General features: G+C 29.3%; 1 protein-coding gene and 1 long non-coding RNA gene across 2 annotated transcripts in view; one reads left to right on the plus strand and one right to left on the minus strand.

The window, feature by feature from the left end:
- The first annotated feature begins 2,333 nt into the window (after nt 1–2,333).
- Nucleotides 2,334–7,149, plus strand: part of LOC145194005 (protein phosphatase 1D-like) — a 10,513-nt gene continuing 5,697 nt past the window's right edge. The window contains exon 1 of the mRNA XM_090068796.1: nt 2,334–2,475. The gene's annotated coding sequence lies outside the window, so the exon portion shown is untranslated. The remainder of the gene's footprint in view (nt 2,476–7,149) is intronic.
- Nucleotides 4,402–7,149, minus strand: part of LOC149881268 (uncharacterized) — a 4,098-nt gene continuing 1,350 nt past the window's right edge. Inside the window, exon 2 of the long non-coding RNA XR_016445643.1 lies at nt 4,402–7,149. This exon is cut by the window's right edge and continues 300 nt beyond it. This is a non-coding gene — a long non-coding RNA (uncharacterized LOC149881268).

The following is a 7,149-nucleotide window of genomic DNA, read 5'->3' on the forward strand; positions in this document are numbered from 1 at the left end:
TAAGAATACTTTAAAAAAAAAAAATTATAAAAATAATCATTTTATCATACTATAACATACTTTTAAAGTTGTAAGGGTTACATGAGCATTTTTTTAACGTTTAAGTGCTGTTTTTTTAATAACTTTTACTTCTAAGTTTAACTAAAAGGCAAAATTAAATATTATGCATGATATTTTTTATAAAAACGAACTCTAACTAGGTCTATAAGAAGAGCATATTAATGAAAACAAGACGTTACGACCGTCACAAAAAAAAGTCGAAAAGTTTTTTCTATGCTTCCTGTAAAACTTTTTAAAACTACAACCATGATAAAAGTAAAGATACTCATACATATTTTATCATCTTTTCAAAAAAAAAACAAAGTGCTTTAGATCACAATTTCAACATGTTACTAAGTGCGTAACGACCATCACGATATAAGTTTGTCTTCCCACACGGCTTCTTGACTTAAAAAAAAAGTTTAAGCGCGAACGATTTAATTCATTTCAAACGATTTACATTATTTAAACCAAATTATAATATAAATCAGTTTTGTTTATTGTTTAATTTGTAGTTTGTTTATTCATCTTATTACTAAACTTGTTAAAGTTTTTTTTGAAACTTTGAGTAACTAATGAAACTATGATAGTAAACTATTGAAAGTTTCTTTGGCCGAAAACGGAGACATGGATACCTTAATCACATATAGTTGGTGGATTAAAGAAGATCATCGCTGTGTACTCAGTCAACATAAAAAAAAAACATAAAAAAGTGTTTTTAAAGATTTCCGCGACAATTTACTAGAGTTTACTAAGCATCATCTCACTAAAAAGCACCAGTTTGAGCAAAATTGCAGTCAAAAAGAAAATCTCGAACCAGACCAAATTTTGATACACTTTGATTATTTACAAAACTATACATGTGGTTATCAGGATGCTGTTCAAGCTGCTTATTGGTCGCAGTCAACTATTACCTTGTTTACAGTTGTAATCTACCGTTACCAATTAGAGCAAAAATCAGTTGTAATAATATCCGACGATAATGATAAAACAAAACGCGCCACTACTACATATTTAAGTGAAATATTTTACCTCTGTTGCATTGATTACATAAAAAAAGTTATATTATGGAGTGATGGTTCATGCACTCAATTTAAAAATAGATACATGGCCAAATTCATACAAGATTGCTCTGTGAAATATCATTTTCAAAAGTATAGAATGGAACTTTTTTGCTACCTCTCACGGTAAAGGAGCAGTTGATGGAGTAGGAGGGTTATTAAAGCGATTTGTTTGGAACAGCGTAAAATCTCGTGAAGTGGTTGTCTTAAACGCTAAAGACTTTCTCTTAGCATCAAAACGGTGCAAAACTTATGTTAGACTTATCAACACAAATGATATTAATCTAAGGTGGGCTTTAATAGCTGATAAAATAGAAGAAGCGAAAGCCGTTACAAATATTACCAAAATGCATTTTTGTCAAATAAAAAATGGAAAGTTTTTGGTTTCAAAATTCTCTAATATTTTGTGAGGGGGTTGCGGAACAATTTACTACTCTAAGATATTTTTTTCCTATATTGGATTCCCGTCTCCTCAAACCATTTGCGAGGCATATGAAAGTACATACTTCTAGATATTGAGTTGTATTAAATAGAGTTAATAAAACAAAAAAAACAGGAAGCATGAATAGCATTAAGTGTTTGTTGCCTACTCCAAATAAAACGATACCAGTATTGAAGAAACATCATGGATAACCTTGATAATGTCATAAAATTCATATTTTTTAACGTAACTTAATTGGTTTTTATAACCATTCATTTTCTATTATGTCATTCATTGCGTTATTTGTTGTTTTACATTTTTGGCTTTTTCGTTACGACCTTCACAGTTAAGACCGTCACAGTTACGACCGTCACGACATAGAACTTAATAAAAATTCTCGGAAAACTTCAAGCAAAAACTATGAAACTCACCATAAAGTAAGTTCAATGTGTAGTTAAATAACATAGCAAAGGATTTTTTTTTTTCACTGTGTAGATAGCTGCATAAAGATTTACAAAGTTTATTTGTTTAGATTTGTTAAAAAGTAAGCGTTACCACCGTCACGCTACGTTAAGTTGATTTATCAAATAAGTTGAACACTTGAATGATTTAGCTTTTGCATACTAAATTATATAATAGTATTTAACATTTCTGGAAATTTTCATGTAAATAGCATTTTTGGTTAATTTTTAATGGCTAAACAAGCGTCAAATGTTACGACCGCCACTTTCGTGGAATTCCCATATATATCATATATCATATCATAAAAATATTTTTGATTAGTTTTTGAATATGATAAGTTTTGTTTATTGCTTCCTAAGCTTTTTTCCAGTTATTTTGGCAGTTTGTTCTTTATCCAGGTGATAAAAATGTATTTTTGCATATTTTTCTGAAATAAGTTTAATCAGTGCAAATAAATGGTTATCAGTTACAGCTGAGTCAAACATATGAGAGGTTTGTTTATAGTAAATTTATGTATCATACATTTTTTGATAAGATACATAATGTTGATAATGTTTGAAAACATACAAAATATATGTTATGAAAAAATTCCCTGAATAAGTTGTTTTGAATAACAAGTCAAAAACAATTGAATCAATCATTGAGAGCTGGAATATTACAAAGAATAATATATAAGTAAGATAATATATATTAAAAATATTTTGTATTTAATATTCTTAATAAATACTATATCCATAATTACATTTACGTATTAAATAATCCTAGAAGGAACCCCTGAGTTGTGTGTACTCACAGTCCTCAGCTAATAGTTTATGCAGCATGTACATATCTGGTATCTTGCTACAAAAAATGAAAATATAAAATTTGTCAAAATTGTAAGTAGACATCACTGCCGCTTACCATACAGTTATGTTATTAACCTTCTAACACACTGCATTGGGTAACTAAGAACTAAAAGGTACATAGATTATGCATAAATATTATTTAATCGTAATTTGCACTTAAAAAGTATATCGAATATTTTGTACCTTAGTATCTAAATAATTACTTTAATTGTCTGATTTTTTTAGAAATCATTTCATTTCTATAAAGTCATTAAACCTTTATTTCGTACTCTAGTTTTTCTTTTAAATCTCTATTTATTTTCTTTCATATTTCTGTAAAAAGCCTTATGAAATGTACATCGATCACCGCTAAGAGCTTCGATCGCCGCCATCTTGGGAGGCCAGTTTTGGCTTCAAATTTTTTTGAAAAAGGCAGTTGAATACGCTATCCAGTTAAATTTTGAGATGAGTGGATTTTTCTCATGATTCCGTGGCCTTCAAACAATTTTAATCATGTCTGGTCGCGGTAAAAGAAGAAAAAGACTTGGAAAAGGAGTCACAAAGCGTTATCGCAAGATTTTACGTGATATCATCCAACGAGTCACAAAGCCCGCCATATGTCGTGTAGCTCGTCATGGTGGTGTTAAGCGTATCTCCGGACTTATCTACGAGGAAACTCGAGGTGTTTTAAGTCTTTTTAGAAAACGTTATTAGCGACGCTGTAACATACACAGAGCGCGTCAAGAGAAAGATAGTCACCGCTATGGACGTTGTGCACGCTGTATAAAGGCAAGGTCGCACATTGTAAGGGTTTGGTGGTTAAAAAAAAAAGCAATCAAAAACAACTGCAATAAAGATCAAACTTTCTTTTTAGCATCTTTTGAAACCTACTAACAATTAAGGGAAAGAAAAAACTTTGTTAACCTTAATGAAATGCCTCATGGTGCGCTCAAGTCTGGTCCAGACATTTTCTGATTTTTTTTTTGAACTTGCAATTTGATAAATAAAACAAATAGCAAACGCACCTCAATCCACTCCAAATGGTTGTTGTTAAACCGGTAATAAATTAACAGTTTACTTATCATATGTGCAAGTCATAATGACACATATCTGTCGTTTTTTTTGATTTGCAATTTTACCATGAAATAAGCTGTCCATCCGCAAAACCTTATTAAGTTTACACACATACGTTAAATTGCTACCCAGCAATTACAACCATCATGCAAGTTTTGAACAATTGTTTCTGTTAACATTGAAAGCAAGATTTTGTCCAAGAGCAGCGTCTTGCAGCCCGTTTACTTCTTTGAGTTGGTCTTTTATCATGTTTTGAAATGTATTTATAATATTGTCGGATTGCTATCCATTGTTTGATATATCTCACTCTGACAGTTTATAACTGATATAAGTGATATAACTCACTCTGACAGTTTCTTTTAAATCTGAATCTGTATTTTCCTTATCACTGTAAACGAGTATATGCTTATCTGTCAACTCTATTAATTTTTCATTTTCTAAATTATTTTTTCTATTTTAACAATTCATTTATTTTATTATTTAGTTAAAATTATCATTTATCATTTCAGTTTCTAAACTGTTTTTTTTTTTTTTTTTGTTTTTTCTGATTTAATCGTTACTTCGATTTTAGGAGCAGCCAATAAAACTTCTTGTTTTTTATTTTCCAACATGTTTAAATTTCATGCTTTTTCTCTTTGGTGTTAAAAGCATTTTATGCTTCGGTACTTTTTTTTTTTTGTTTCGCAGTAATAAAATAAGAAGCAAGTAAATTTCTTGAGATTCAGCACTTTGTATCATTTAAGTCCTTAAATGTGTTTTCAAGAAGAACCATATTTAATAAGAAAACTGAGACTTCATAAATCACCTAGAAGGCTTCTTAGCGATTTATTTGCGATAGATTTCTCCCCCTGTATTTCTTACCTTTGGAGGATCTGCAATCTCAGACAATTTACCCACTTCATTTTTGTCAAAATAGATGGTTCATATTAATTATTGGATATTTCACTTGCATAAAGTAGATCAACTTAGTTTATCATTAAATACTTTGGCATTTGATTTATCTATTTCAAAATCAATATCTAGATTCAGATACGGAGACATTCTACACAAAGGAGAGATCTATTCCCACTTTCAACGAGGATACTTTTGGAAAATAACAAAGAGATGCTTATAAAGATAACACGAGCTTTTCTATTCTATTCAGGTACAATTAAGCATTTTGTCTTTATCCACAAAATCTATTACATAATTTCGCTCTGCGTTGCACAAATGTTTTTACTCCCTGAAATAAGATGATGTTTTCGTGAGTTGCTTGAATCTTTTTCCAAATCACTCTTTTCAAAAAAACAACCTATAAAATTAAGTTCGCTCGGAATTTTTGTTTTTGCCAGGAACATGCTGTTTCTGTAACACATGTGTGCATTTTTCATCAAATGGAACAGAGTTTGAGTTTAATTGTTTAGATTCGTTTAATTGAAACAATACTGTAACTACATGCTTGCAACATCTTCCATACCAGTGCTACAATAGGATTCAGCCCTTTTTTATTCCCTTTTTTCTGACAAAAGTGTAAATAAATAAGATACTTTCTGTTTATTTTCATTGAAACTGAAACATTACCCTAAACAAGAAACAAGTTTATTTAAACGCTGACATTTGGTTTTACAAAATAGTTCTTTAAAAAAACTCTTCATTTTAGCCATGATGTTATTTGGTGCTGTATAATTTTTTCAGCATCCATCTCATTTAGCTGAACGGCTATTTCTCTAAATACTGTTTGAGAAACCGTATCAAAGTTTTTAAAGAAACTAGGAATAATACCAATAGCGTTTGAATTCCGATAAACTTATTTTTATAACCAATTTAAGGTAACAGATTTATGTATGAATAAAAAGATTTAATAATAAAAAACTTTACTGATTTTAACACATAAAAGGTTCTATTTTAATAAACTTCAGAAAATTCAGTTTAATAATTCCCTGACCACCTGACTTCGGTTTTTCGATTCTTTTCGATTAACTACGATTAAAATAAAATTTTTTGTATAACTTATTTAAAATAAATCAAACTTTTTGAAGTTTATTAAAACAGAACTCTTTATGAGTTTGTAACAACCAGGTTTTCGGTGTGACATGTTTACATTCATACGTAAAATTGTTAGTAAAAATTTATTTTAGTCGAATTAAAATCGTTTTAATCGAATTACAACTCTGCACAATGTCTTGAAACAAAATAACATAAGTTTCGCAGAGTATCGCAATATTTTACTGAAACCCTGTAAATTTGTTTGTCTAAATATACAAAGTATTTTAAATTAAAGTTACTTAAAACAACTTATTCAAAAACTCTTATTTTGATGATCGTTATTAATTGTTAAAAAACGAACCAAAGTCTGGTGTCAAATAAAAACCCACTCTATTTCACCACTGTAAGCATGTGAAAGAATTTTTAACTAAATTTTCTGCAAACTTATTTTGCCTAAACTTTGATATTTTCCACTAATTTGATAAATAAACTAGAAAAACAGGTATATTTAAAAATTTTACAACTATCACTTTGGAACACTTTTTCGACGCAATCTTTTTATGCAAGAAGTGTTTTACTAACTTGAAAGGTTTTCAATATTACAGCGCCGGAAGAATTTTACAAACTTGGAAGGGTTGGTATATGAAACAATCAAAGGTGGAATAATTCTGAAATTATTTGTGACAACTTCAGGTTAGTAATCAAGCTGTTTCTATGACAGTTTGGAGCTAACACTTGCTCAAAAGACAATTAGAGCTGATTCTTGATCCAATATTTAAATGTTTATTAAATTGTTTTACAAATTACTGTCGATTGAATGTTTGTAAAACAAAATGTTTACATTCATATGCTCTCTTCACCTCTATGCAGTCATCATATTACAAATGTTTTTTTAACATTTTACAATACTTCTCATAAGTTTCTCTTCATAAAATCTTCATAAATACTTCTCATAAAATTCTCTTTAAATCTTTAAAAATCCTTTTCTCATAAATTCCTTTTTTAAATCTCTTAAAACTCTTTTCTCATAAAATCTTCTTTTAAATCTCTTTAAATCTCTTTTCTCTTCTTATCTCTTACTTTTTCCTTCTTTTCCTCCTCTCTTCTTTTTTTTCTTTTTTCGAGCTTTTTATAGTTTTCAGTTGTTTACGGTTTTGTTACTTATTCATCATTTATTTATATGACAGGCTGAATAAGCTTTCGTGCGTACATCTTTTCTTGGTTGTTGTTATTTTTTACTTTTCTTTTCGCTTTATCGTTTATTCATATGACAAATTCAATAATTCTCTGTGAGTACGTCTTT

Source organism: Hydra viridissima, unplaced genomic scaffold (genome assembly GCF_058129835.1).
Source record: "Hydra viridissima isolate aposymbiotic clone 2 unplaced genomic scaffold, HvirCarnegie_v1 scaffold_12, whole genome shotgun sequence".
Taxonomy (NCBI): domain Eukaryota; kingdom Metazoa; phylum Cnidaria; class Hydrozoa; order Anthoathecata; family Hydridae; genus Hydra; species Hydra viridissima.